The sequence below is a fragment of the Notamacropus eugenii genome, chromosome 2 (assembly GCF_028372415.1).
Source record: "Notamacropus eugenii isolate mMacEug1 chromosome 2, mMacEug1.pri_v2, whole genome shotgun sequence".
NCBI classification, from domain to species: domain Eukaryota; kingdom Metazoa; phylum Chordata; class Mammalia; order Diprotodontia; family Macropodidae; genus Notamacropus; species Notamacropus eugenii.
The window spans coordinates 141,954,029-141,981,455 of NC_092873.1; the positions used below are offsets into that span (position 1 = coordinate 141,954,029).

Genomic DNA, 27,427 nt, shown 5'->3' on the forward strand with positions numbered 1-27,427 from the left:
CATCTATTTATCAGTTATTTCTCTGGATGCAAATAGGATCTTCTTAATTATTGAAATCTAAAATTAAATCATATGTTGAAAACAACCCTTGGGCTTTTTCAGATGATATAATCTAAGTTCCTAATTCCAGAAGAATCCTCTTCTGGAGTTATTTTTGCCATAATTCTGTTCCCTACATAACTGGGAAACCCAGAATGTGTGTAGGACATGATCATTTTATTATATATTTAAAAGGAATAGCAAATTTTACAAAATGAATTGGCAGTTTCACGTGAAATCATCTTTTATTATACTAAATTATGGAAATGCTTGCTTTATTCCATAAATTAAAAATAAAATAGAACAAACAAAAAGAGTAATTGTGCATAGGATGATGACTGTATATATAATCCTCCCTATGGAGCATTGAACAAGGGAAATAGATTTCCATTTCAGTGAGAGAGATTCATGTTAGACATAAAGAGAACATCCTAACTGAAGGAGTTTGTATGTAAAACAATGCCCACTTTTAGGAGAAGTAGGCAAAGCTTACATACACACACAAAAACCCAACAATAATAAATCAGTATCCTAACATAGATTCATTTTAAATGGAAATTTTTAATAGATGTTCTTGGATCAATACATGTTCAGCACAATCACCTACACCTTCTTCAGCAAATCGTCATGGTTTTTCACCAATCTTCAGAATAATGGCCCTACAGCACTTTGTAATCATCAGTCAACCAAGAAATATCCAATTAGATTCAGTACAAAGTTCCTGTTAAAGCAAAAAAAAAAGTATTAGAAAGATTTTTCAGCAGCAAGATTTGAGATCAACAAAGGGTGAGAGAGATTTGCCCAGCTCTGGATAAATAGGAAAATTTCAATGAGCCTTTAGCCCCATCTCTGAGGATTCCAGTTAATCAGTCTGTTACACGAAGGGCTTCCACAATCCCTATTTAGAAAAGTCACAGGTTTAAAAAAACTCTGCATGGAAGGGGAGGATGAATTAGATTATGCCTTGAGCTCCTCGACAGCATAGGAACTTTCTAATTCATCCCTTAAGATCACTGACTCTGCTTCCTCAAAAATATCTTGATAAACAATCCTTTTCTAACTTTGTGTGGTTAGATTATGGGTGGTGTGTAACTAATTTTAGTGCCTAGGAAAGAGTAGAGAACAGTCAAAAGATGTGTCAGGTTTTCATGGAGTCCTGGATTGTTAAGCAAAAACCAGTAATGTGTGACTTCTTTGCCTTCTTACAATGTCTTCTATTTTCCTAAGTATTTGACAATGTGCTTGTTCCAACTGCTCATCTGAACACTGACAGAAAGGTCTGAATCCTTAATCTGAAAGGGTAACATCAGCTAGAAAAAATCATTTCAGTTCCACTTAGCTGCTTAACAGAGATAGCCCATCCATCAAGGAAAATTAGATGCTCAGCAGTGCCAGTCTTTTGAATGTTCAATTAAGTTCATCCCATAGGACATTAAACATCATTTTTAAAATGCAGCACATTATTAAAAACTGGCAAGGTAGGGCCTTTGTTTCCCATCAAAAAAACCTAACAAATGAACAGAATGTTCATCCTATTTTATTTGGGGGAATTTTTAATCCCTCTTGTTGAACTCCCTCAATTTCTGTTCCATCTATTAAAGGAATAAATGGAATTTAGGGTCTGGATTTTTTGTGGAAGTGTAAGGCTCTTTTTCAGTTTCTGCTCCTTTTCTGATGTACCCTAGGAGAGATCTATTAAGTCTTGGTGTTACCTTTGAGTGTTGTCTTTTTTCCTCTCATATCCAAGTTATAAAGATACTTCTTTTGCAATACCTTTCTCATTCATTCATTGATTCATTCAGTCTTTCAGTAAGTCTCAATCATTCATTCATTTATTCAATATTTATTGAGAGTTTCTGTGTATATACATGTTGTCTCCTATCTATAATGTAAACTCCATGAAGACAGTAACTTGATGGGTTTTGATTTGTGTCCCTAAATCTCAGCTTAAAGGAGAAAGCACTTTAATTGCTTATAATATATTAATAGAAGAGCTAATAAAGAGTTTAATAAAACCTTGTAGGTTGATTGATTCTTGTGTATCAAAGGAAGTTCAAACTCCTTAGCAAGAAATTCCAACATTTTCACAGTTAGATATCATTCTACCTTACCAGACTTAACTTATATTTCTTCTTTCTTCATACTCTAGATTGTATCTGAATTGATCTGCTTCGTCCTCATTCCTGAAAACACAAATGGACTGTCTCATCTCCACATGCCTTTGTTAACATCAAACCCTATGCCTAGAATTTTCCTCCCTCTCCATCTTCACACATCCTTTCAATTCCTTCCCATCCTTAATGCACAACTCATATCACAAGGGGATTAAATCAGGTGGCCTTAGAAGTTACCTACAGTTCTATACACTTTCATGTTTCCCTCAGTCTATAATGACGTTTTCTCTCTCCACTCATACATGGTTCTTCATTTGTATCTCTTACACATTTATTTTTTTTATTTGTAATTATCTTACTCTGCCCTCCTCCCCTCACTACACACACACACACACACACACACACACACACACACACACACACACACACACATACACGCATTTTTCTAACAAGACCATGGCTACAAAGGGGCATTTTAGAGTCTTGTCCCATTTGAGTTGGCCCAGGTCTGTGATGGAAATCACTCTCACCCCTTGAAGTTAAATATGTATATGCTCTGTCACTATTTCTGAGGCCTTATTAGTACAAACTGTTGGCATGTAGCTGCTGCATAACTGTTGAGAAATCAGTACAAGCCAACTGATGCTTGTCATTTCCTGTTTCTCAGATCTAAACTGTCATGCACATCCTCTCTGTTTCCACCTCAAAGAAGACTGTGGATTCTCATACAGGCATATTTATAGGGCCATCAGAATAGGTTGCCTGCTAGACATAGCATGAATTAAGGGGAACCACATAGAACCAATCTTACAGTCTTTCTTTTGAGCTCAAGTATTGCATCCTAGGATCTACTCTAAAAAAAAGTTAATAGGTTCATCTCCAGTTGAGTTTTGAGACTATCTAGGTAAATCACATCAGAAAGCGGGAAGTAAGATCCTGAAGAAATGAGAAACAGTACAGCTCTCCAGCTTCTCCACTCTCCAATTCTATGTGTTACCCGTTCCAATATGAGCCCTCTTTTCTAGGCAACATTGTCCATCCACTGTCCCTCTACACATACCTCACTCACTTTCACCCTTGTCCAATCTCCTGTGGCTCCTCCCGCCTCCTGGAATATCCCTCGTGACTCAATACATCTATCACAATAACCACCATCAAAACCCTTATAAACAGATAAAATTCTCATATATTATTCCTTTTCCTTAAATTTCCTTATCATCTATGTTCTATTTGCAAGGTATACTTGAGTATACTAGTGTTATACTTTGTGTTATGACAAGCTACTTTTTAAGAGGCAGTGTGATGTAGCAGACAGAGCCTTATACTTGGAATCAGAAGGACCTGCATTCAAATTCTTTTCTCTGACATTTTCTGTTTGGTCAATTTAATTAGCTTCCCCAAGCCTTGGTTTCCTTATCTGTAAAGTGAGGAAGTTGATTCAGTGGTCTCTGAGGTCCCCTCCAGCTCAAAATCTATGATGCTAAAGTACTGTGAAATAACTTTATGTCTACATATATTATTCTATAATGATTGTAAGACCTGCCAAGCCAGGGGAACATCAGAAGACCATGTGTGAAAGTTGTAGATAGTCAGATTTTGATTCAATTTAAGGAAGAATTTTCATTAAAATAAAATGAACTATGCTTTTTTTTAGGCAGAGAGCTCCCCATCATTAGAAGACCCTTCATATGGGAAATTAGTGCTGTAGGTAAAAGTGGAATGAGGTGTTTTTCAAACTAAGCCTCAGAGTTTCAGCCTATATCATTAGGATGTTTCCTGGACAATATTTTGTCTATGCAAAAAATCATTTCTATACATTCACATAGGATAACTAATACACTGAATAAAATCTAACCGACCTTAACTCCTAGTGACCTAAAAGTCAAGAAGTAAACTATTAATTCCTTGTATTATTCAGTTGATTTTTGAACCCAAGTACAGAATGGGGGAAGCATGGCTAGACATCATTTCTCATGAAAGAGACCTGGCAAGTAAAGTTTTTTTTAAAAAATAGCAGTAGCAACCAACCATACAACATGGAAGCAAAAAGAAAAAATCTAATTCAAAGTTAATAGAAGTACAATGTTCAGAATGAGAGAAGCAACATTTCCTTTGTACTCTGGCCTCATCAGATTCAACCGAGAGTATTTTATTCAATTCTGGGTGCTACAGTTTATAAAGTGTTAATATCACCTTTTAAATAATAAACTTCTTGAAGAAAAACTGTACTTTTCCATTGTAAGCCTAACACGCTGCAGAAGGTGTTACTTCAATTACTTGAAGGTTATTGACTATCTGGATTATACTCAAAGGAATATGGGGAGACTTGAAATCACATTATCTAATAACTAGCATTCATATAGTGCTTTAAAACCTGGAAAAATGCTTTACAAATGTTCTTACTTTATCCTCACAACAACTCCAGGAGATACAGGTTTTTATTGACTTCATTTGAAAGAGGAGGAAATTGAGGCAGAGAAGGTTGTAAGATAACATGTGAGATAACATTTATAAAATGTTATAAAATTATGAAATGTTATAAATGTTATGAAATACTATGTGCATAGTTCCTGACACGTTAATAAATACATATTTCTCCCTCCCTCTCTTTCCTTCTCTTTCTTCCTCCTTTCCTCCTTTCTTTCCTTCCTCCATTTCTTCCTTCCATTTTCCTTTCCTTATTTCCTCCCTCCTTCCTTCCCTTCCTTCCTTAATGCTGAGGAGATCAAGCTATTCCAATTATTATCTACTGTATGCCCAAATCGCAATTAGTTCAGTCATACCCCAACTGTTTTCCCAGTTTGTTTTTACCTTCTGGATGTCACAAAAATATTTTTAAGTCTTTTGATGTGAATAGTACCTTCTTTTGGGGGAGTTAATGCCCAGTAATGGAATCTGTAAAGTAGAGGGTACGAGCAGGTTAGTGATTTTTCTAGCATAACAAGGTCTTGATATCACATCTGAGAAAGGTCCAGATGAGAGAACTGTAGTGGCATCATCAAGTAAACTATTCATCCTCCATCTTAGTTTCTTTTGATAAAGACTCCTTAATCATTCCTGAAGTCTATGTTGACATTCTACAAAGTCAGGCTGGTGGCCCATCATCAGTGTGACATTTTATGAAAGGCTCTCTTCTGTGCACTGCAGGGTCTTTTAGGACTTTACTCATACAGACAGAAAAGGGACTTTGCCATGAAACAGAGCTATGATGAGAACTTATTTGCATTAAAAAAATCTATGATCTGAAAATATTTCCATTTGAGAGTCTTTTCAAGAGAGTGACATTCATATTTATCATTATTCATTATTGATTAGGAGATGTGAGCTAGTAGCATGAAAGTTTTCTTTCCCAGATGTATTGTTTATTTACTTATGTTTGAATTTCTAAAAATATGCTGTCTGTTGGCTCACAGACAAAAATAGGAAAAAAAGATAGAATTGGGCAAAATTAAACAGCTGTGAGCCTAGCATAGAATTGTAAAAACAAAAAACTATGATAAAAAGCAGTAAAGACTTTCCATTCACCTTCCCATTGTCTCTGCAGGGCACTATAATCTGATCTATTAATATAACTTACGGGAGAGCTTGGTGGCTCAGTGGATATTGTGCCAGGACCCAAGTCAGGAAGGCACATCTTTCTGAGTTCAAATCTGGCCTCAGACACTTAATAGCTGTGTGACTTTGGACAAGTCACTTAACCATGTTTGCCTCAGTATCTTCATGTATAAAATGAGTTGGAGAAAGAAATGGCAAACCACTCCAGTATTGTTGCCAAGAAAAATCCAGTCAGGATCACAAAGAGTTGGACATGACTGCAAACAATAAAACTTAAAGACTCATGGTCCTTGACACCTACCCTTCCGTTAGTATTCCTTAGTATTTTGTGGACTTTCCATCTGCCTGAAAATTGAACTCTCCTTTATATGTTGCCTCACTCAATCAGAATGGGAACTCCTTCAGAGCAGGGATTATCTTGCTTTTCTTATTTGTATCTCCAATGGTTAGCTTAGTACTTGGCCTATAGTTAGCACTTAATACATGTTTTTTTCATTCATTCACGGCTGTGATGTCTACCGTACCCTTCCCAATCTTTTATCCTCACTAACTCCAAAGACTGACAGTGGAGTATATACGGAAAAGATCCTGCAAAATTACATTCCTTATTCGGTGACGCTTCTCCTTGGTCCTAACAGCAGCTTAGGGATCAACAGCGCACAAGTCCAAAGACCTTACACAAGTTTTACTTTATAGCTGGAATATTCTTCCTCCTCACCTCTCCTTCTTGGAATACGTAGTGCATTTCAGCTCAAGAACCATCTACTCTCTGAGGCCTTTCCAGCTACCCTTCCCTTCTTTTTTTTTCTCATCCCCAGCCCCCAACCAAGTTACTTTGTATTTCCTTTAACTGTCTTTTAATGTACTTATGCACATATGGACAGCTCGGTGGGGAAGTAGACAGAATGTTGGACTGAGATTCATCTTCATGAGTTCAAATTTTGCCTCAGACACTTACTAGCTGCATGTTTCCCTGTGTTTTGTTCAATCTGCTGTGTTTGCCTCAGATAGGAAACTGTAAAATGATCATTTGTAAAATGAGCTGGAGAAGGAAATGGCAAATCACTCCAGTGTCCTTGCCGAGAAAACCGCTGACCAAACATATATATATACGTGTGTGTGTATATATATATATATATATATACACACACGTATATATGTATATATATGTATATCTGTGTGTGCACACACATACACATACATATACACACATATTTGCATATATACATATACATGTTGTTTCCATCCAACAGAATATACGCTTCCTAAAGACAGGTTCTTTTATGTCTTATCTCTGTATCCAGAATGCCTACCACAAAGTAGGGGCTTAATAAATGCTTATGGAATTGAATGGGCATGGGAGTAAGAGGTACTTGTGCTGTAGATGGTGCAGTAATTACAGTCCCGGACAAGCAGTTCACAAGACCTAAGTTCCAGTCCTGCCTCAAGTACTTATCAACTGAGTGACCTTATGCAAGTCACCTACCCTCTGCCAGCTTCATTATTCTCATTTATAAAATGGGCACAATAACAGCATCTAGGTCTCTGGGTTGCTCTAGGGATCAAATGAGATCACAGATATAAAGTTCTTTGTAAACCTTAAAGTTGATATGTTAGCCATTTTATTACAGTGGAAAAGGCACTTCTAATAGTTCCTATACAATAAGAATAATCATTGCAGTATTAGTTGGTATCTATATTATCCATTAAGATTTGCAAAACCCTTTATGAATAGAGTCTCATTTATGCTCGAAACATGAGGAGGTAGGGGCTAATATTATCCTTTTTTTCAAAGAAGGAAATTGAGACAGGCAGAAGTTAAGTGCCTTGCTTATGGTCACACAGTTATTTTCATTAATAAAAATATTAACAGCAATAACTCGTGTTTGTATAGCACTTTAAGGTTTACTTTCATAAACATTATCTCATTTTGCTATCATAATAATCCTGGGAAGTGGCTGCTATTATTATTCTCACTTTGTATATGAGAAAACTGAGCTGTTATTAGACTGGATTTGAACTCATGTCTTTCTGATCCAGAACTTTACACATTGTATCATCTAATTGCTTCCTATATTCACCAAAAGACTGTATGCTGTTGTTGGGTGTCCAGAAAGTATAAAATATTCCAGAAAAACTCTTTTCAGGAAACTTAGGTTGAGGAAAGAGCCATATTTGAAGTTAGGAGTTCACCTTTGACAAATTGTACTATAGAGTTCATAGTGTAGAAGCCAGTAAATGTCCCTTTCAGGTGACTATAGCAAGTGAGTGAGAGATTAAAATGTTGGGAGCCTAGAGGAAGAACAAGCTTTGAGTACTGGGTCCAGGACTACTGTACGCCAGATTGACCCAGACCTTTCAATAAAGCCAATACTCTTTTCATAGCTTGTCCTGTTTTCTAAGGGCAGCATTTTCTGGTGAAATGAGAGTCCTTAGAAGATATGAGAACATGAAATACTTTGGAATGGTATAGTCTACAGTAAGATATAAGTGGCTTTTACATAGAAAAATGTAGTATAATCAAAACAATCCTCCAAACCTCCTGTTAGATATTGCCGTTTCCAATTTTTCTATTCTTTGTACTTCAGGTACAGACATCTTATGTCATAGGATAGAGTGGATCCTTTTATGTGTCTTTTCAGATAGAAAGGAAAATGATTTTGAGACAACTTTAGTGAGGAAAAGAAAATTCAACTAATTTATTTATGATTCTATTTTGTTCAATCCAGTGTGTTTTTTTAAGTTTTGTTCCAGAAACTGAAAGTGCTACTCTCTTTACCAGAAGCAATCTGTCCCAGAGATTGTAAAAAGGAACATACTTCTTTTCTGAACTACATCAAATAACTCATCCTGTTACTTGGGTATAAGTCACCTAGGCAGTCAGGCCCTGGGTTTTTCTTTCTGTAAAATGGACTTTCCCCTAATTCATTTCAACTTAGAATTCTATTAATTCAGAATTAATTTTGTTTTCTGTGTAGAGTACTATTCTGGGAATTGGGGGAGATATACATTTATATTACATATGGTGCCTCATGAAGCTTACTATGTAGTAAAAGTGGTTTATCAACCTTGCCCCCCCCTTCACTCTTGACTTTAGGCAGCTGAGGATCACAGTACATAGAGTGCTAGATCTGGAATCACAAAGACTCATCTTTGTGAGTTCAAATCCATCTCAAGATGCTTACTAGCTAGGTGACTCTGGCCTAGTCACTTAACCCTGCTTACCTCAGTTTCTCATATGTAAAATGAACTGGAGAAGAAAATGACACACCAACCCATTATTTTTACCAAGAAAACCCAAACAGGGTCATGAAGACATTACTGAAAAATGACTGAACCCCTCGGTTTTCAGTAAACCCATTTTTTCATATGAAAAGTAATAAATGCTAGCTTTTCATTCATATGAACATGAAATTAAATAGATTAACATCAATAAGAACATAAAATTATACACACAGGAGGCAGAGTCATTATGGAAGAATAAAGGCAGGGACTTTCCCACCAAATACCTTTAAATAATGATTCTAAACAAATTCTAGAGCAGCACAACCCACAAATAGATGGAGTGAAACACTTTTCCAGCCCCAGACAACTTAGAAGATTGTCAGGAAAGATCTGTTGCACCCGGGTGAGAGAGGAGTAAAGCATCAGCTTAAACCCAGCCCCAGCAAACCAGGAGAAGGCCTAGGGGTGACTGAATCAATGGTAGCAGTGGAAGTTTCTAGACCTCTCAGTCCACAGATGAGAAGGGGATTGAACAGTGGGTCAGATGATTTACAGAATTCCCTTTGCTGACATCAGGGGCAGGACACTGTTACTTAGATCTGGATCTTAGTCCCGGGTCTGAATCCCAGTGTGAAAGGAAGAGTACTAGCATAGCAGGGTTTGTGGCCCCAGAAGAGAAGGGACCCTGGTCATGGTTCCAGGCTTGAAAAGAGTGTCTGTGGTCACTCATTAACTAGAACACAGTCCAGGAGAGCAGTAAACCCACCTCTTCCTTGACCATCCCACCTTGGAAGGGCCCAAACCTTACAAGTTCTCAGAATTGGCTCTGAAAACAACTGCACAAAAAACCTAAAGTTTGAGACAGTGCCCTCCCCTCCACTTGGGAAGCAGAGCCCCGCTTTAGCACAGAATTAAGAAATAGGCTGGAAAAGGAGCAAACAACAGAAAAAATTCTGACCAGAGAAAATTACTGTGGTGACAAAGAACATCAAAAGACACACACTCAGAAGAGGGCAGCAAAGTCAAAACCCCAGCATCCAAAACCTCAAAAAATAAATAAATTGGTCTCAGGACATTGAAGAATTCCAAAAAAAGGATTATAAGAACCAAGTAATAGAGGTAGAAGAAAAATTGGGAAGAAAAATGAGAGTGACACAAGAAAATCATGAAAAAAATCAACAACTTAGTAAGGGAAGTGCACGTGAGCATGCGCGTGTGCACACGCACACACACACACACACACACACACACACACACACACACAATACTGAAATAACCCAAATGATAAAAGAGGCACTAAAATCCAATGAAGAGAAGAATGCCTTGAAAAGCAGAATTGGGCATAAAGAAAAAGATATACAAAAATTCACTGGAGAAGAATTCCCTAAAAAGTAGAATTTACCAAATGGAAAAGGAGGCACAAAAGCTCACTGAAGAAAATAGTTCCTAAAAGTTAGAATTGGGTGAGTGGAAGCTAATGGTGTTATATGACATTAAAAACAATCAAATAAAATCAAGAGTGAAAAATAGAAGAAAATGTGAAATATATCATTGGAAAAACAACTGACCTGGAAAAGTAGATCTAGGAGAGAAAATTTAAGAATTATTGTACTACCTGGAAGTCATGATCCAAAAAAGAGCCTAGATACTCTCTTTTAAGAAATTATCAAGGAAATCTATCCTGATATTCTAGAACCAGATGGTATAAAAGGAAATTGAAAGAATCCATTGATCACCTCCTGAAAGAGATTGCAAAATGAAAACTCCCAGGAATATTATAGCCAAATTCCAGACCTCCCAGATCAAGGAGAAAATATTGAGAGCAGTCAAAAAGAAACAATTCAAATATCATGGAGCCACAGAGAGGATAGTACAAGATTTAGCAACTTCTATATTAAAGGATCAGGGGGCTTGGAAAATGGTATTCCAGAAGGCAAAAGAGTTAGGATTAAAATGAAGAATCATCTACCCAGCAAAACTGAATATACTTTTAAGGGGGTGTGCAATGGAAATTCAATGAAATAGAGGACTTGCAAGCATTCCTGATGAAAAAGCCCTAGCTGAATAGAAAATCTGACTTTCAAATACAAGATGCAATAGAAGAAGTATAAAAAAATAAACAAGAAAGAGAAATCATAACAGATTCAATAAAGTTCAACTGCTTATATTTCTACATGGGAAAATTATATTTATAATTCCTAAAAACTTTTTCATTATTAGGGCAGCTAAATGTAGTATAGATAGACAGAAAGTAGAACTATAAGTTGAATAGGATAATATGGTAATCTAAAAAGAAATAAAATTAAGAGATGAGAAAGAAAAATGTGCTAAGTGAAGGGGAAAGGTACAGGTAGAATGGGATAAATTATCTGATATAAAAGAGTCCTGAAAGAGATTTTTACAGTGGAGGGGAAAATGTGGAAAGTGAGGAGAGGTGCACATGAACCTTACTCTCATAAGAATTGGCTCGAAGAGGGAATAATATACACACTCAGTTGGGTGTAGAAATAGATCTTACCGTACAGGAAAATAGGAAGAGAAAGGGATAAGGGGAGAGGGGGGAGGAACTAAAAGAAGGGAGGACAGTTTGGAGGAGATAAAAGTCAGAAGCAAAACAGTTTTGAGAATGAACAGGGTAAAAGGAAAGAGAGAGTTGGATAAACTGGGGGGATGGGAGTGAAATGGGATGGAGGACAACACATAGTTGATAATCATGATTGGGGAAAAAAATTTACAGTGAGCTTATCTGATAAAGATTTCATTTCTCCAACATATAGAAAACTGAGTCAAATTTATAAAAATAAGAACCATTCCTCAACTGAGAAATGGTCAAAGCATATGAACAGGCAATTTTCAGACAAAGTAATCAAACCTACCTATAGCCATACCAAAAAAGATGCTCTAAATTACTATTGATGAAAGAAATGAAAATTTAAACAACTCTGAGCTATGACCTCACACTGTCAGACTGGCTAATATGACAGAAAAGGAAAATAACAAATGTTAGAGAGGATGTGGGAAAATTAAAACACTAATGTACAATTGGTGATGTTGTACACTGATTCAACCACTTTGTAAAGCAATTTGGAACTATGCCCAAAGGGCTATAAAGCCACACATACTCTTTGACCAAGCAATACAGGTCTGTATCCCAGAGAGATAAAAAAAAAGGAAAAAGACCAGTGCATAGAAAAATGTTTATATCAGCTCTTTTAGTAGTGGCAAAAAATTGGAAATTGAGGGGGTAATGTCCATCAATAGGTTGAAAGGCTGAACAAGTTGTTGTATATGATTGTGATGGAATATTATTGTGTTTTAATAAATAATGAGCCAAATGCTCTCAGAAAAACATGGAAAGACACATGCAAATTAAAATGAGTTGAACCAGGAGAATATTGTACACAGTGACAGCTATATTATATGATGATCTACTATAAATAACTTAGCTTTTCTCAATTAAACAATTATCCAAGACAATTCTATAAGATTTAGGATGAAAAGTGCTGTCCATCTCCAGAGAAATAATTAGTAGAACCTGACTGCAAGTCAGAGATACTTTTTCTTTACTTTCTTTACTTTTCTTGAGACTTTTTGTCTGTGTCTTCTTTCACAGAATGACTTACATAGAAATATGTTTTTCATGACTACACATGTATAACCTATGTCAAATTGCTTGCCTTCTCAAAGAGGGGAGAGTGAGGGAAGGGAAGAATTTGAAACTCAAAATATTGGGGAAAAGCAATGTTAAATTTGTTTTTAGATGTATTTGGGAAAAATAAAATATTAACTAATGTTTTAAAAAGAAAATAAAATTATTTACCAACTATACCCTCTGAGCCCTTGAGAAGCTTTTCATACACTCTAGGGTATTCATTTTCCAGGCTGGAAACCTCTGGCTTAAAGGATAGAAGATAGGAAAAAAGTGAAAAAATGAAATGTCACCATGTTTTTGTCCTTGATTATCTGAGACTAGCACTGGTCTAGCTAGAAACTCAAATATTTCGCTTGAATTTCCCTAACAAGGATCTTTGCAAAAATGACATAAACTATGTTAACAAACAAATGATTAATGTGCAACGTTCAAAAGGACTAATTGGATATTCCTATAGCTTCCAGGAAGCTGCTTCAATTAGAATTCTCTCACCCACAGGAAGCCTGGTCTTGTGAACCAATCAGTCCATCTAATACTGACTTCACTTCCATACACAGCCCAATTAGAACTTAGGGTAACTGTGCAGGGATGGCACTTCCTAATAAATGCATTGGATGGTACAAAGCTAGTCCTTTCTCATATCACTTCTGATTAAGTACAGATTTGTAAACTGAAGCTCAATAGATAAATGAATGAACTTCCATCAGTGCGTGGGGGCTTCTCACCCTTCCTTCGCCCTTGAGGTCAAAGGTCCTCAGTTGGGATGGTTCTCTTCTACTGCTAATGAGTTCCTTTGGAAGTCTTTTTTGGTCACATTTAGGGGATGTGACCAGAACAGCCACAATTCCTTGGACTCTTAACTATGCTTCTGACTCTAAGAACACTGCCATTATGTCCCCCATGTGGCCCCTCTTCATCCTCAAGCCCTGCCTTGATGTATTATCTCCCCCTACTAGAATACAAGTTCCTTGAAGGTATAGATTATCTTTTATATGGTTTCTGTTTTTATCCCCAGTCATTAATAGGGGTCATGGTACTTAGTAGGTATTTAATAAATGCTTATTACCTATTTACTTAATGTTGTCTATCATTGATATAGTGCTTTAAGATTTGTAAAGTCCTTTGTATGAGTGTGATAATGAGTGTTATCTCATTTGATCCCCACAACCCTGTGAAGTGGGTACTATTAATAGCCCCATTTTATAGAAGAGGAAACTGAGGCTGAGAGAGGTTAAGTGACTTGCCCAAAGTCAGAAAGCTTTTAAGTATCTAGGGTAAGATTAGAAGATAGAGTATGCTGAATCTGTTGGGCTAGGATGTAGCCTAGGTCTACATCCACCATGCTACGAAGCTGCCAATGAATGAATGTATAAATGATTGGATTTTAAAAATAAAATTTTAAAAAAGCATTTACTAAGTGCAAGTGCAAAGCTTTGGAGATACAACAAGAAAAGTAAGATAGTCCCTGCTCTCAAGGAGCTCATTTTCTAATGGGGGAACAACATATATGGGAGGTTTTTAGCTTGAAATCATGGAAAGGCACATTGGTGTATAGGAAACAACATCAAAGTAGATGGTAATTCTTCTTTAATTCATTTCCATTGATGCAACCATCTGAGTTTCTGACAATGAACCATTAAAAAAAGAACGCAAGATTTTAAAAGTGAAATTTTTCTCTTGGGTCTTCAGAAGCTGGAGCTGATGGGGTTCAGGGTTGCTCCCCTGGAGGTTAGCTGTGAGGGTTAGGTTGGAAGCAGGGCCTGCAACCTCAGAACTGGAGATGGTCATGGGGGCAGGGGAAGAATACTGCTACTTCCAGGGTTTTAGATTCAGGGTTCTGAACTATCTATACCTGGGTCTCAGAGATGTCAGGTAGCAGAGGTGATTTGATCCATGTCAGGACATTTTACTTCACTAGCAAGGCTGACTTGGCTGCCATTTTGGTGCTGACTTAGAATTGTTAAAATGGTTGCTTCCCTTGGATAATAATGTCTAAGTTACCTTTCAGCTCCAGACAGTAATGGTCCATAGTACACATGTTTCTCTCACAGACTTGTGAGAGTTACTAATCTAAATAGATTAGAGGCTTTCCAGGGAATGAATACTGCATGGACAAATGGATGGAGTTACATGTCCAGGAAGTGGTCTAGCTTTGCTGAAGTAAGCTAGATATGAAGGAGAGTGGTGTGAGGTAAAGGTCTAGCACAGACTTAGTTCATAAATATTTTTTGATTGGTTAGAGGACTTAACCTCATAAGTGTGTTCTTATTAGCGCCATCCTCTGCCTGATTATGAATAGAAGGCTGTGACAATATCTATTGAGGAGATTGATTAAATACTGTATTGTTGCCATCCCTACAGATGTAAGTGAGGAGCCTGTATTCATCTTTATTCTTTAAAGATGCAGGGTGCTGGCAACTGCATTTATGAAGCTAGAGGTTAAGACAGAGTGGAGAGAGAAATGGGGAAGATGTATAGATGAATGATTACATGAATCAATCAATTAAATCACATTTTAAAGCACTTTTTCTCTTCCAGACACCATTCTAAATGCTAGGCATGCAAATATCAAAAGAGAGAGCCTCTGACCTCAAGGACCTAACATACTAATACAAGAATATAATGCATATGGAGGGGAGAAAGTTTGGGATTGGGGAAGTCATAGGGATTGTGAATTGATGTATAGGGGAGTTAATTGACAAGTCAACCATGTCCAAGGAACCTTCTTACCCTGGAAGATCTCTCTGCCCCTACAGCCCTCCTCCAATTGATGAGTTCTTCACAGAACATCCGTTGTGACAAAGTGTTAAGACCAGTCACGCTCATTCCTTCCTACTTCTCCCAACTCTACTCATGACTCTCCATCCTTCTGCAACATGCCTTTATGTGGATATTTTCCTCCATGCCCATGCTTCCTTTGTTTTCTTTTATGTGTTGAATTCCCCCATTAGCATGAATGCTCCTTGAGGCAAAGGACTGCTTTATAAATGTATTCTAGGTGCTTAGCATCATGCCTGGTATATAGTAAGTGCTTAATAAATGCTTGTTGACTTGATATCCTTTCCAGAAGTAAGAATATTATTAACTTGATTATAGTGCCCAGAGCAGAAGGTGTGCATGGGTGGAGGGGCAAAGAGAGATGGAGAAAGCAGATGGCAAAATGACTTGGGTGAATAGCTGAGGAGCATAGAAAGGTGAAGCATGCTTTGTGATGCAGCAATACATTAGGAAGCCCTTAGTTTCTTGGCTTCAGCATTTATCCCCTGCAGCAATTTTGCAGGATCACGGGATATCAGACTTGCAAGGAACCTTAGAGACTATCCAATACAATTCAGACTCAAACAAAAATTCTCTCTATGAGAGTTCACAAGATGAAGCTCCCCAGTAAGAAAGACCCTACGCCACAGCAATCCATTCTGCTCTGAGATATCTCTAATTCTTAGGAAGATTTTCCTGACATATAAAATACCTAAACATGCTTCTAGGTAACTTATATCCGTTGCTCCTAGTTTGGTACTCAAAGGCCATGGCTAACAGTTACATTGTAAAATCATGGTTATAAGATTCTAGTCTAGACTAGAATGCAGAATTCTGAAATACCATCGCTGTAACTCATATACCACTACATTTGTAGTGGTATCTTTGTACCTTTAGAGAGGCTGTCTTCAATACCTGGTATGTCCTTGCTCATCAGTTCATATGGACCCCCTATGAAAAGCCTTTCTTGATGCCTCTCCCCAGTTATTGGGGCTTTCCTCATATACAAAAGTCAAAAACCAAAACAAACCAAAAACTCTGTATTTACTGGGCATATATCTACTATTGACTTCTGTTACCATGTTGTTCGCTTCCTGTAGAATGCAAATCCCTTGGGGAAGTGAGGGGGTGGGAGTGGGGATAGGGAAGGACTACTTAATTTCAGTCTTCATATTCCCAACCTAGCTCAATGCCTGGCACATAGCAGGTCCCTGATGAATGTTACTGATGCTCTTTGAATTAGTCCTCTGGGCTCAGTCCAGCTCTCTGACTCAGGCTGCAACCACGAGATCACACCAGTTTCTTAAAAGCCTCATTTAACCACAGTGCAGCCCTCCTTTGGTATAAAAGGTATATCCTCATTTTGCCTGTATGGTCATTTCTACAGGGTCATTATACATAGACCAGGTTCTCTAATAAGAACATGTATTAATAGTTTCATTTTGCTAACTTCATATTATAATTCACTTCTCAATACATCTTTGCACTGAAACTTTTGTTATGCATTTTTCAATTTATTTTTAAATCTATTTTTGTAACTGCCACTTCAACTGTGTGGCAAGGTTCCCCCCCCCCCAACCCCCTACTTCTTTCTTTAAAAAAAATCCGAAAGAAAGCTGTTCTGAAATCTGGCTTTTTCAGCAAACTGAACGCCTACACAGGAATGATGGAATGACAGAAGTTCGAGGTGGGAAAGATGCATTAGGTCACCTTGCCCATTCTTTTTAGCTTTTCCTATTATATGTATCCATTTGATATCATAACAGAGTTTTTATCAGCTTGATTTTGACCTGGGGGAAATATCAATAACCCCTCATTAGACCTGGGAGCAGAGGGCTCATCCCTCTAGAGCATTGTTCTGAATTCTCCTTGTATTTGTCCATGTGGTATTAGATAAGGGAGCACTGTACTTGAATAAGACGATGTGAATTCAACTCTGGCTTTGCCATTTAGTAGCTGGGGCAAATGACCTCCTCCTCTAAACCTTCATTTTCTTACCTGTAGAATGGAAAGAGGAATATTTGCACTACCGGCATACACAACTGTTATAGGGAAAATATTTTGCAAATGGTAAAATGCTTCATGAAAGAATTATTATGAGTGTTCTAATAGGATCACAGATCTAAAAATAGGTCTATATCCACACCTATCATTTTACAAATGAGAAAACTGAGGCCCAGAAAGCTTGTGACTTGCCTAAGTTCACATAGATCATAAGAGAAGCACCAGATCTCAGAGTTAGAGCTAGATAAATGACCTTGGAGATTTTGTACTCTAAACTCCTGTTTCACTGAGGCCCAGGGATACAACAGATAATTCCAAACTTTGTTCCTGAAGATTGACTACAATCATGCCCTTCTCTGTCACATCTCTGTTATCCTTTCTTGACAGTTCAACCTAACTTTTACACTTCTTTCACATTCTTTCTCTTCCTTCCCTCTATATTTGAGGCAAACTACTATTCGTCGAATTCAGGATTCTCTCTCCTTCCTCCTAGACTTTGCGCTGGCTGAATTTCATGCCTGACATACAATATATCCTCACTTTTGCATCTTAGAACCACAAACTTCAAATGTCAGTTCATATGCTACCTCCTCCGGAAAGCCTTTTCTCATCCCTACAGTTGTTAGTGTCCTTTCCCTCCTCATATCTTATATTTACTTATCTATATAAATATTATGACGTACTCCAGTGAAATGTAAATTTCTAGAGATCAATGAACATCCATGTATTGAGTGCTCACTATGTGCCAAGCACTGTACTAAGAGCGGGTGTTTTCCATATGGATCCAGCAGCAAATACAGTACTTTTGCTTCCCCCCCCATAGTAGATGCTTAACATGCATGGATATCATTGACTGCTTTATGTTTTTAGTAAGATCATATAACTTCCTAGCCCCTGTTTCTTATAAAAATATAAATAATAAAAGGCGGTAAGTAATACTACATGAATGGAAAAGTCTTTTCCAGATCTCTCATTCCCTCTGTGATTATAATCTTTGGAGGCAGAGAGTTTATTTTCTAGTTACAAAGGGAAAATCTTTGTTATTGCCATGGGTGATTATGGTCTCCCCCAAGAGATCTGCAGCAGGCCCATGATTTATGGGAGTCAATTCGTATGACGTGTTTCCTCTCCCCAACAAGGCCAAGGGATGAGGGTCCATTTGTGATTGAGCTGAGATGAGTAATACAGATGCTTTCTCTTTTCCTTTTTATCCTAGGATGGCCTTTGAGCTCAGGAAGTTTTCCTATTGAAATAATAATATGATTTGGGCAATTTATACTTGATAGACTTGTTGATAACATTTTTCTCCATCACATACAAATCAGAATAACACGCAAAATGGAAAATCTGCTTTCTGTCTGAGCCACTCAACTCACTTGGGAATCTTGCTATTAATGTGTGGGGACTTATTTGCATCAGCTGTAACACTGAGATTAAAAAATAAACACAAATCCAAAGATAAAAAAATGTGATCTGATGATGCAAAATGGTGGGTGATTTGAGACCCTTGTTTTTGTCTTTTTCTCTCTACACACAGATATCATCTCCTCCAATGAGTCCAATTACATCTCAGTTGTCACTGACTCTTCCCTTCCTTTCATCTCCATAGCCACTCCATTGCCGAATCTTTTTGATTCTTCCTCTACATTTGGCCTCTTTTCTCTACTCACACTGCCAACAAAATAGTTCAGGCCTTTATCCCCTATATTACTGTAATATCCTCCTAACTGGTCTACCATTTTTTGGTCATTGCCCATTTGACTGAACTGTTTGAAATTTCATTCCTAGATTTCATCAGAAATTTATCATTGTATAAAATCATATTAACCCAGAAATTTACACCTCTTTAGTACTATCTTGCACCTGAGACCCTCTTCCCTGCCTTCTGATTGGAGAAGGTGGAGGGCAGACAATGGAGACCTCCTCCCATATCCTCCATTTAAGGAGGTCCCCAGGACAGCCATTTCAAGATTTCTCACCTGGCTTCACTCTTCTGAACTTTATCATGAGCACCATCTATCCTCCAGCTCACCTGTCACTTTTCAGTTCCTTTTTATGTCCTGTCTCTCCTATTAGACTCTGAGCTCCTTGAGAGCAAGGGTCTCTTTACCTTTCTTTGTATATCTAGCCTTTAATACAGTTCCTAGAACCCAGTAGATGCTTAAGAAAAATTTTATTGGCTAACAGTCTGGTGACCCTTCAATTCATCTATCACAAAGTTGCCAAATTAATTTTCCTAAATCACAGATCTCATCATGTCAGTCCCATGCTCAAAAACCATCAGTGGAGCCCCATTGCCTTTAAGATACAATAGTAACAATTAAAATTATAATTAAAGCATATCTATATAATACTTTAAGGCATGTAAAGTCATTTACATGTATTACTCCTATTTGATCCTCCAAACAGCCCTGTGAGATTAAAGCTGCAGTTATGAACAAACTAAGACTTAGAGTATGACTAGAATCTAGGAGCCTCCCACTTCTTTTCCTGAGCTCTTGAACAATCTGTTCCCTTTGTATGAAAAAAATATCCTTCCTCCTTTTTACTCTATCATAGCCTCCAATAAGGATTTCCTGACTTAACTGCCCTTGATCCAATCCTACTCCCACTATCATAATTCTATTCAAAGCTTTCTTCCTGGCAATTAGTCATGGATAATGGTTATGGTTGGGATTTATCTTTCCTGGAGACGGGGAACAAAACTCTATTTGTTCTTTGCTGCATGGTACAATGGACATTTTGCTGCACTTGGAGTACCAGTACAATGGAAAGAGTATTGGTTCTAGACTTAGAGGTTTTTGCTGCTGAGTTGCTGGTGACCTCATTGGGATTTTCTTGACAAAGATACTGGAATGGTTTTGCCATGTCCCTCTCCATCTCATTTTACAGGTGAGGAAACTGACATAGCTAGTAAGAGTCTGAGTCTGAATTTGAACTCAGGATGAGTAGTCTTTCTGACTCCAAGCTCCAGTGCTCTCTACTACCTAGCTGCCCAGAAGTCCTAGGACTTTGTTTCAAAGTGTGCCTCTCCCATATCACCCATGCAATCTTGGAAAAGTCATTTAAACCATCTGAGCCTCAGCTTCCTCATTCATAAAATGCAGGTCATAATACCTACAATAATTCTCTCACAAAACCGTCATAATATTCAAATCATTTAATACATGTGAAGCCCTGTGCAAGCCATAGGCACTGTTCCATAAGTTTTGTTCTCAATATAAAGCCCAAGCACTAGGGAGCACACTACTCTCTGTAGGTGCTCAAAAGGTGCATGGTGAGCAATTAAAAAAATCACCAGGTTACAAAAAGACCCAAAGAGAAGAGTTTCAAACAGTCGGGCAGGTAGTTCTCCAAGAAGGGCAAATCTAGGTGAAATGTGCTTCCTGACATGTTCAAAAGAAGATATAGCTCTTGCCTGTGAAGTGCCTCCTCATCTGAAACTTCATGACTCATTTTCCTGAGGGACCAGCAGAAGGATTTGCTGGCATTTCTTCCCTCTCCTCCAGCAGCCCCATGCCTGGCAAACTGAGCATTTCTAAAGGAAGTCTGAGACTTAGGGGACAAAAGTGACCTGCTCTCAAAATGCCACTGTGCTCTTCAAGTCTTGGAGCCTGGATTAGCATTGCAGAGCATTTTCACTCAGAACTGTATCAGTGAATTCTGCTTACTGGATGATTCCATCCTGAAATAGCAGGCCAAGAGAAAAAGGGGAAGGACTATATATGGAGACTGCAGGAGGGGACATCCAAGGCCTCTGGGGAGTCAATTGAAGGGGTCCATTCAAACTGTAGAGGCATCCCTGAAATCAGGAAGTCATAATTTCTTGATTTTAATTTTTGTCTGTTTGTTTACAGTGCACAAGAAAGAAAGCAGCAAATTTTACAGGATATGTTCCTCTTACCACATCTACTGAAAAGCAGACCTTCTTTCCTTAAAGAAAAAAAACTGAAACAGTATGACAAAAATTAATTGTGAACTCCTTTAGTAGGCTCTTTCTTTTCTCTCTCATAACACTAAAATCAAAAACAAAGCGTATTTGAAAATGATACTAATATTCAAAGAATTTATAAATGACCAAGGAGCAAACAAAAATCCAATTGGTAGAAGGCTGTTGTTTTTAAATAGTGGTATCTCACATGAGTAGCCCTATGAATGGGAAGTCCTCTCAGAGTCAAGAAGACCTGGATACACTTCCTGTCTCTGATACACACTGACTGAGAGGCCTAACACATAAGGATGCCAAGAACAGCCATAATAATAGGTGTTGAAAAAAAACAAATTCTGCCCTTCACATTCTGAATGAATAAATGAATCTTCATTCTTATGTTCCAAGCTAAGTTCTGGGTGTACGAGTATGAAAACTGATAGTCCCTGCCCTCCAGGGCCTTCCTTTTTAGAGAGTTACAGTCTGTGGGAGTTACAGTCAGGAAAGATACAAAGATAGTTAGCAGAGAAATAGGTTCATCTACTAAATCTTTTATAAGGATAATGATAGTGGTGATTTGATTACAGGTCTCAGAGAAAGATTTGGAGAAGTATTTGAGGTACAGCCTTAGTGGGAAGATGGAAACTGTTTAGGATGAAGACGAGGGTACTTTTTCTCAGGGAATACAGTGCTCTTTCCATTAATATTACTACAATGGATCTGTGATGCCATAATAGAGTATCTCTTATATAGCAGGGAACACATCTCAGTCACATCTCTCAAGGATTGATTCTTATACATTTATCCTCCATGGGAGGATCAGAGGAGTGTCAACAAATCCAACATATTGGGACCCTTCCCTATCTCTTTTAGTGATCTGTGGGGGCCAGAGCAGCTCAAAGATTGTTCATCTGTTATCTGTTACTCTTGATATGTGATCAGCCTACCTTCTTTTCTGATTATAAAATTATTTCTTTATTTCTTTTATGTTTCTTCTTGTGTACAAGTTATTATTGGTGATGGGCTATAGGTGACTCACCTACTGTATAACTTTCCTGTGTCTTTTAAGTCATTCTCTATTTTTATTTTTTGAGAAATTATGATTTCCCATTATTTGTGGCCATGTAGCATCACTATTAGTGTAGAAAAAAACAGATGGTTTTGTTTCGGGCAATACTTTGGGTGTAATTCAAAACACTATACAGTTTCTGGGCAACTAAGTGGTTCTGGGTCTGGAATCAGGAAGACCTGAGTTCAAATCCAGCCTCAGACATTTACCAGCTGTGTGACCCTAGGAAAGTCACTTAACCCTGTTTGCTTCAGTTTCCTCATCTGTAAAATAAGCTGGAGAAGAAAATAGTAAACCACTCCAGTATCTTTGCCAAGCAAACCCCAGATGGGGTCATGAAGAGAAGGATGTGATTGAAAAACAACTGACCAAAAATATAATTTCCAAAATCCAATGCAGTTCAACCTCTTCCAATTTAATTCTGGATCCCTTCTATCTGCAAATTGTATCCAAGCTGCTTGCACTGATAGACCAGTCCCATTAGCTGCTCTTCCACCCAGCTTTCCACTAAACTGAAAAGAATGTATTATTCTTCAATGGTAAGGATAGGACCTGTGATGTTATTAGTATAAGGAAGTCATGGATGAGAAAATGTTCTGTACCAATGCAGATCTGTACCTTCTTTTTAATTATGGGCTCACTTGTCAAGTGCACTGAGAAGTTAAATGACTTGCTCAGGGTCACACAGTCAGTATTTATCAGAGATGGAGCTTATTTCAAATCTTCCTCACTTCAAAGATAGTTCTCTATCCAGTATCCTGAAGTGGCTTTTTATTAGTTGGGGAGAGCAGAGGAAATGTATTCTCTTGGCAAGAAAAACTTTATTTCTATGAGGAGCATGTTTAAAAAAAACAAGAAAAGAAAATGAGAAATAAAAGATTCATAAATACCTTGCACTTCATATTTCAAATGATAAGGAGAGCATGTTTTGACACAGACAGCAATAAACCTGGATCATAGGTCATTTCTTTTCTTTCCATTTGATCCTTGGAAACTGTGATGACAATAGAGGCACATCAGGAAGGAACTACATTTCTAAGAATTTTTCTTCCCACAACAAACAGGAGCCCAATTCTCAAATACAAGCTTCGGAAGTTCATTCTTGAGTAGTTCTGAGGATATTTTTCAAACACGAAAATAGATCTGGAGAAGTACATTCAAGGCAATCTAGTCCAACCCCCTCACTTCGTGTGACATCTCCAGTTGTCCTGATCAATATCTGGCCACTGGACCCAGATGGCTCTGGAGGAGAAAGTGAGGCTGGTGACTTTGCACAGCCCTCTCTCGTTCACATCAAAGTCAATTGCAAGGCATGTCATCATCTCCCTGATGTCCTGGTCCTCTTTTAGAATGAAGGACAAGCTGCAAAACCTCACTTTACAAATAAAGAAACTACCCAGGCAAGTGAAGTGACCTTGGGTCACACAAGAAATAATTATCAGAGAGGGAATTTGAACTTAGTTTCCCTAATTCTAAAGCTAGTACTCTTTTCACTGTACCATGATTCTTCCAGAATTTTAGGAATGGAAATTCTAGAGCATCTTCTGTGTGAAGCATCTAAAAATGTTACATTAGCTACATATCTATATGAGTAGCCCAGATTTTTCTGGTCATGCTCAGTTAAAACATGGAAATGTCTATGATAGACCTTTTCAGAATGTCCCCTTCCACATTGAAGTAGTTTCCTTTGATTGGCTGCTGGCAACTTTAAAACTGGAGGGACAAGCGTTTGCTATCTTTTCTACCATCTTTAGACTATTGTACCCAGCTTGGATGCCATGAACAGAACTAGTGAGATACAAAGGACTACTTTCCTCACTCTTTTCCTTTACTCTGGCTTTGAGAAATAAGCCTGGGAGTGGGGACTTGTTTCTGTTCTGTCTTGTCTGTCCTCAGTTTCAGGTTCCAGAGGTAATCCTCCTAGGACCCTAGAGTTTGAGCTGTGCAATCCTGGAGGCAGGATTGCAGGCAGATTGGTGCAGCTCGTCAGTCTAACATGGAAACCCTGAAAAAACAGGTTGCCTGGGACTTGAGTCCCAGGGGAATTGGGGTGGGGCTTGATTTGGAACTAGGACTGTGTTCTTGAGGAATCAAGCTAAGCTATGAAATTAATCCTCTTTTTCTCCCTAGACACAAAGCTAGTACAAGGGAGAGGAGGATTATGGGTCCTATGTGTTGGGGGAAGTATGTATCTTTGTGATTCTACCTTTTGAAAGAAACATTCCTTTATAAAAAGTTTTGTGGCATGTGTTTATTGTGTACATATATACACACATGCATACACATACACACCACACGTGCATGTTTACATACATTCCTTTTAATAAAAGTTTTATGTCATACAACTATGCATGTATATACAAATAATTTATATATATACACGTGCAATGCATATAACATATAGACTTGGTATGTATACCTATAACTGTGTACATGCAAAGGACATGTATACATACATGTGTGTGCATTAAAATGTATATTTATCCTCTGTGTGTATACATGTGTGTGTATATACACATATAAATAAATAATACAGGACCTTTTATAAAGGAGTGTGTATATGTGTGTGTGTGTGTGTGTGTGTGTGTGTGTGTGTGTGTGTGTGTTAAATGAGAGGGTGGTATAGCTAGATGACCTCTTGTACGATATATATATGCTTGGAGAGAAATGTAGAGATCATCTCTTCCTGTCCTTTTATAGATAAGGACACCCATGCCAAGAAAGATCAACTGTGATTTTTGAGGTCACACAGGTATAAAGTGATAGAATTAATAGTCAAAGCCAGGTCCTCTGGCTCCAAATTTAGCACTCTTTTCATTGAAAACATACTGCCTCTCTTAGCTCTAAGACTATCATCTTATGATCTTATTTTCCCAGAAGAGAAGTTGAATTCAATTCAATAAACATTTATTAAGCACTTATTATGTGCCAGGCACTGTGCTAAGCCCTAAGGATACAAAAAAAAGTCAAGACAGTCCCTGACCTCAAGGAGCTTAGAATCTAATAGGGAAGACAAGATGCAAACCAATATATACAAAGCAAATTATATGCAGAATAAATAGGAAATAACTAAAAGATGGAAAATATTGGAATTAAGAGGGGTTAACAAAGACTTCCTGTAGAAAACAGGATTTCAGTTGGGACTTAAAAGAAGCCAGGGAGGTTAGCAGTCAGAGAGGAGGAAGTAGACCATTCAAGGCACGGGAGAAAGCCAAAGAAAATGTCCAGAGCTGAGAGATTGAGCGCCTTATTTGTGGAGCAGCCAGGAGCCCAGTGTCATTGATGGAAGAGTTTATGTCAAGGGACAAGGTTGTAAGAAGATTGGAAAGGTAGGAGAGTCATAAGTTATGATGGTCTTTGGATGCCAAACGGAGCATTTTGTATTTGTTCAGGAGGCATAGGAAGTGACTGACATGAAAATAGTTACCTCTTCAAAATTAGTTTAACCTCCCTCATCTTATTGATATTGTGACTTGCTCAAGGTGATTCTCGTAGTATGGAGCAGAAGCAGATTTGAATCCAAGGCCCGCAGCCCCTAAATTATCAGTCCTCTTCATCTTCCTCTTCTTCTTCTCCTTCTCCTTCTTCTCCTTTTCTTCTTCTTCTTCCTCTTCTTCTTCTTCTCCTTCTTCTTCTTCTTCCTCTTCTTCTTCCTCTTCCTCTTCCTCTCCCTCTTCTTCTTCTTCTTCTTCCTCTTCCTCTTCTTCTCCTTCTTCTTCTTCTTCTTCTTCCTCTTCTTCTTCCTCTTCCTCTTCCTCTCCCTCTTCTTCTTCTTCTTCTTCCTCTTCCTCTTCTTCTTCTTCTTCTTCTTCTTCTTCTTCTTCTCCTTCTTCTTCTTCTTCTTCTTCTTCTCCTTCTTCTTCTTCTTCTTCTTCTTCTTCTTCTTCTTCTTCTTCTTCTCCTTCTTCTTCTTCTCCTTCTTCTTCTTCTTCTTCTTCTTCTCCTTCTCTCTCGTATATATGTACATATTATAAAATCTTCAATATTCAGCATTCTTTAAATACACAACTACTTTCAAACACTAAGACATACAGGGCTTGCAATCTGTCCAGTGGAAAGAGCATCCACACCCACAAAAATCACAGATTTCTAAGATCTTTAAGTGGTAAATACACAAAGTATATGGAAGATCATGACCAATTGTTATCTTTCTCCACAAAGACAAAATAAGAAGAAATAGGCTGAAGTTGAAGAATGGGGTATTTTTTCCCCATACTTGACAATAAACATTGTCAAATACCAGAACAGGTTACCAAGGGACGTCTGAACATCTACTTCTCTGGAGGTCTATAAACACACAATAGAATGGCCATGTGTTTGGGATTTTTTATGTTTGTATGATTGTAACTCATTCCTCACTCAGATTTCCATTTCTATCTCACACCCACCTTCTTCTGGCCACATATGCTTCAGACAGAATTTTATACTAAATTCACAGATTATGCCAAATCTCTTTTCAAAAAAGCCTTTGGGACTTCCCTATCAAATGCAAATTCCTGCGTGGGAGTTTTGAATCACCTTATGTGCTCTTTTCTGCTTTACCTAACCTTATTTGTAAGCTGCTGTACTTTAACAACAGACTATGCCAGTTAGGCAGACTTCTCACCATTCTTCACAAAGAGCTCTTCTTTTTCATCCTCTGGCCTTTTGGTCAAATTTGTTTGTTTTTAATTCACCTAAAATAGTTGTTCTGCCTCCCCCTCATTTCTGTGTATGTGACTATGGTCCTTTAGTGCTCATTGCACAAGTTTTACTTTTCCAGGAAGTCTTCTTTGATTAGCACAGAACTTTTCCATTGCATTCAAACTCTCACCAGTCTCTCTATATTTCTATAAACATCCATTTGTTATGAATGAGTAAACATGAAGTCATTCAGGACAAAGAACAGTTTTTTGCTCTTTTCTAAATCCCCAAAGAACAGTCCAACATCTAGCACACAGCAATCGCTTAATAAATATTTATTGATTAAATGAATGAATGAGAGCATTTAGTATATGCTTATTGCATAATAAATACTGGGGATACAAATACAAAGGGAGACATTTCCTGACCCCAAAGAACTTGCATTACAATGGAGGAGAACT

General features: G+C 37.8%; 1 long non-coding RNA gene across 1 annotated transcript; it reads right to left on the reverse strand.

Moving 5' to 3' along the window:
- Window positions 1-580: 580 nt before the first annotated feature.
- On the reverse strand, window positions 581-23,333 carry LOC140523701 (uncharacterized). The gene is made up of 4 exons (XR_011973443.1): window positions 23,234-23,333; window positions 4,965-5,048; window positions 2,151-2,222; window positions 581-760 (listed from the first exon to the last, which is right to left on the reverse strand). It is a non-coding gene; the product is annotated as an uncharacterized lncRNA (long non-coding RNA).
- Window positions 23,334-27,427: the final 4,094 nt, after the last annotated feature.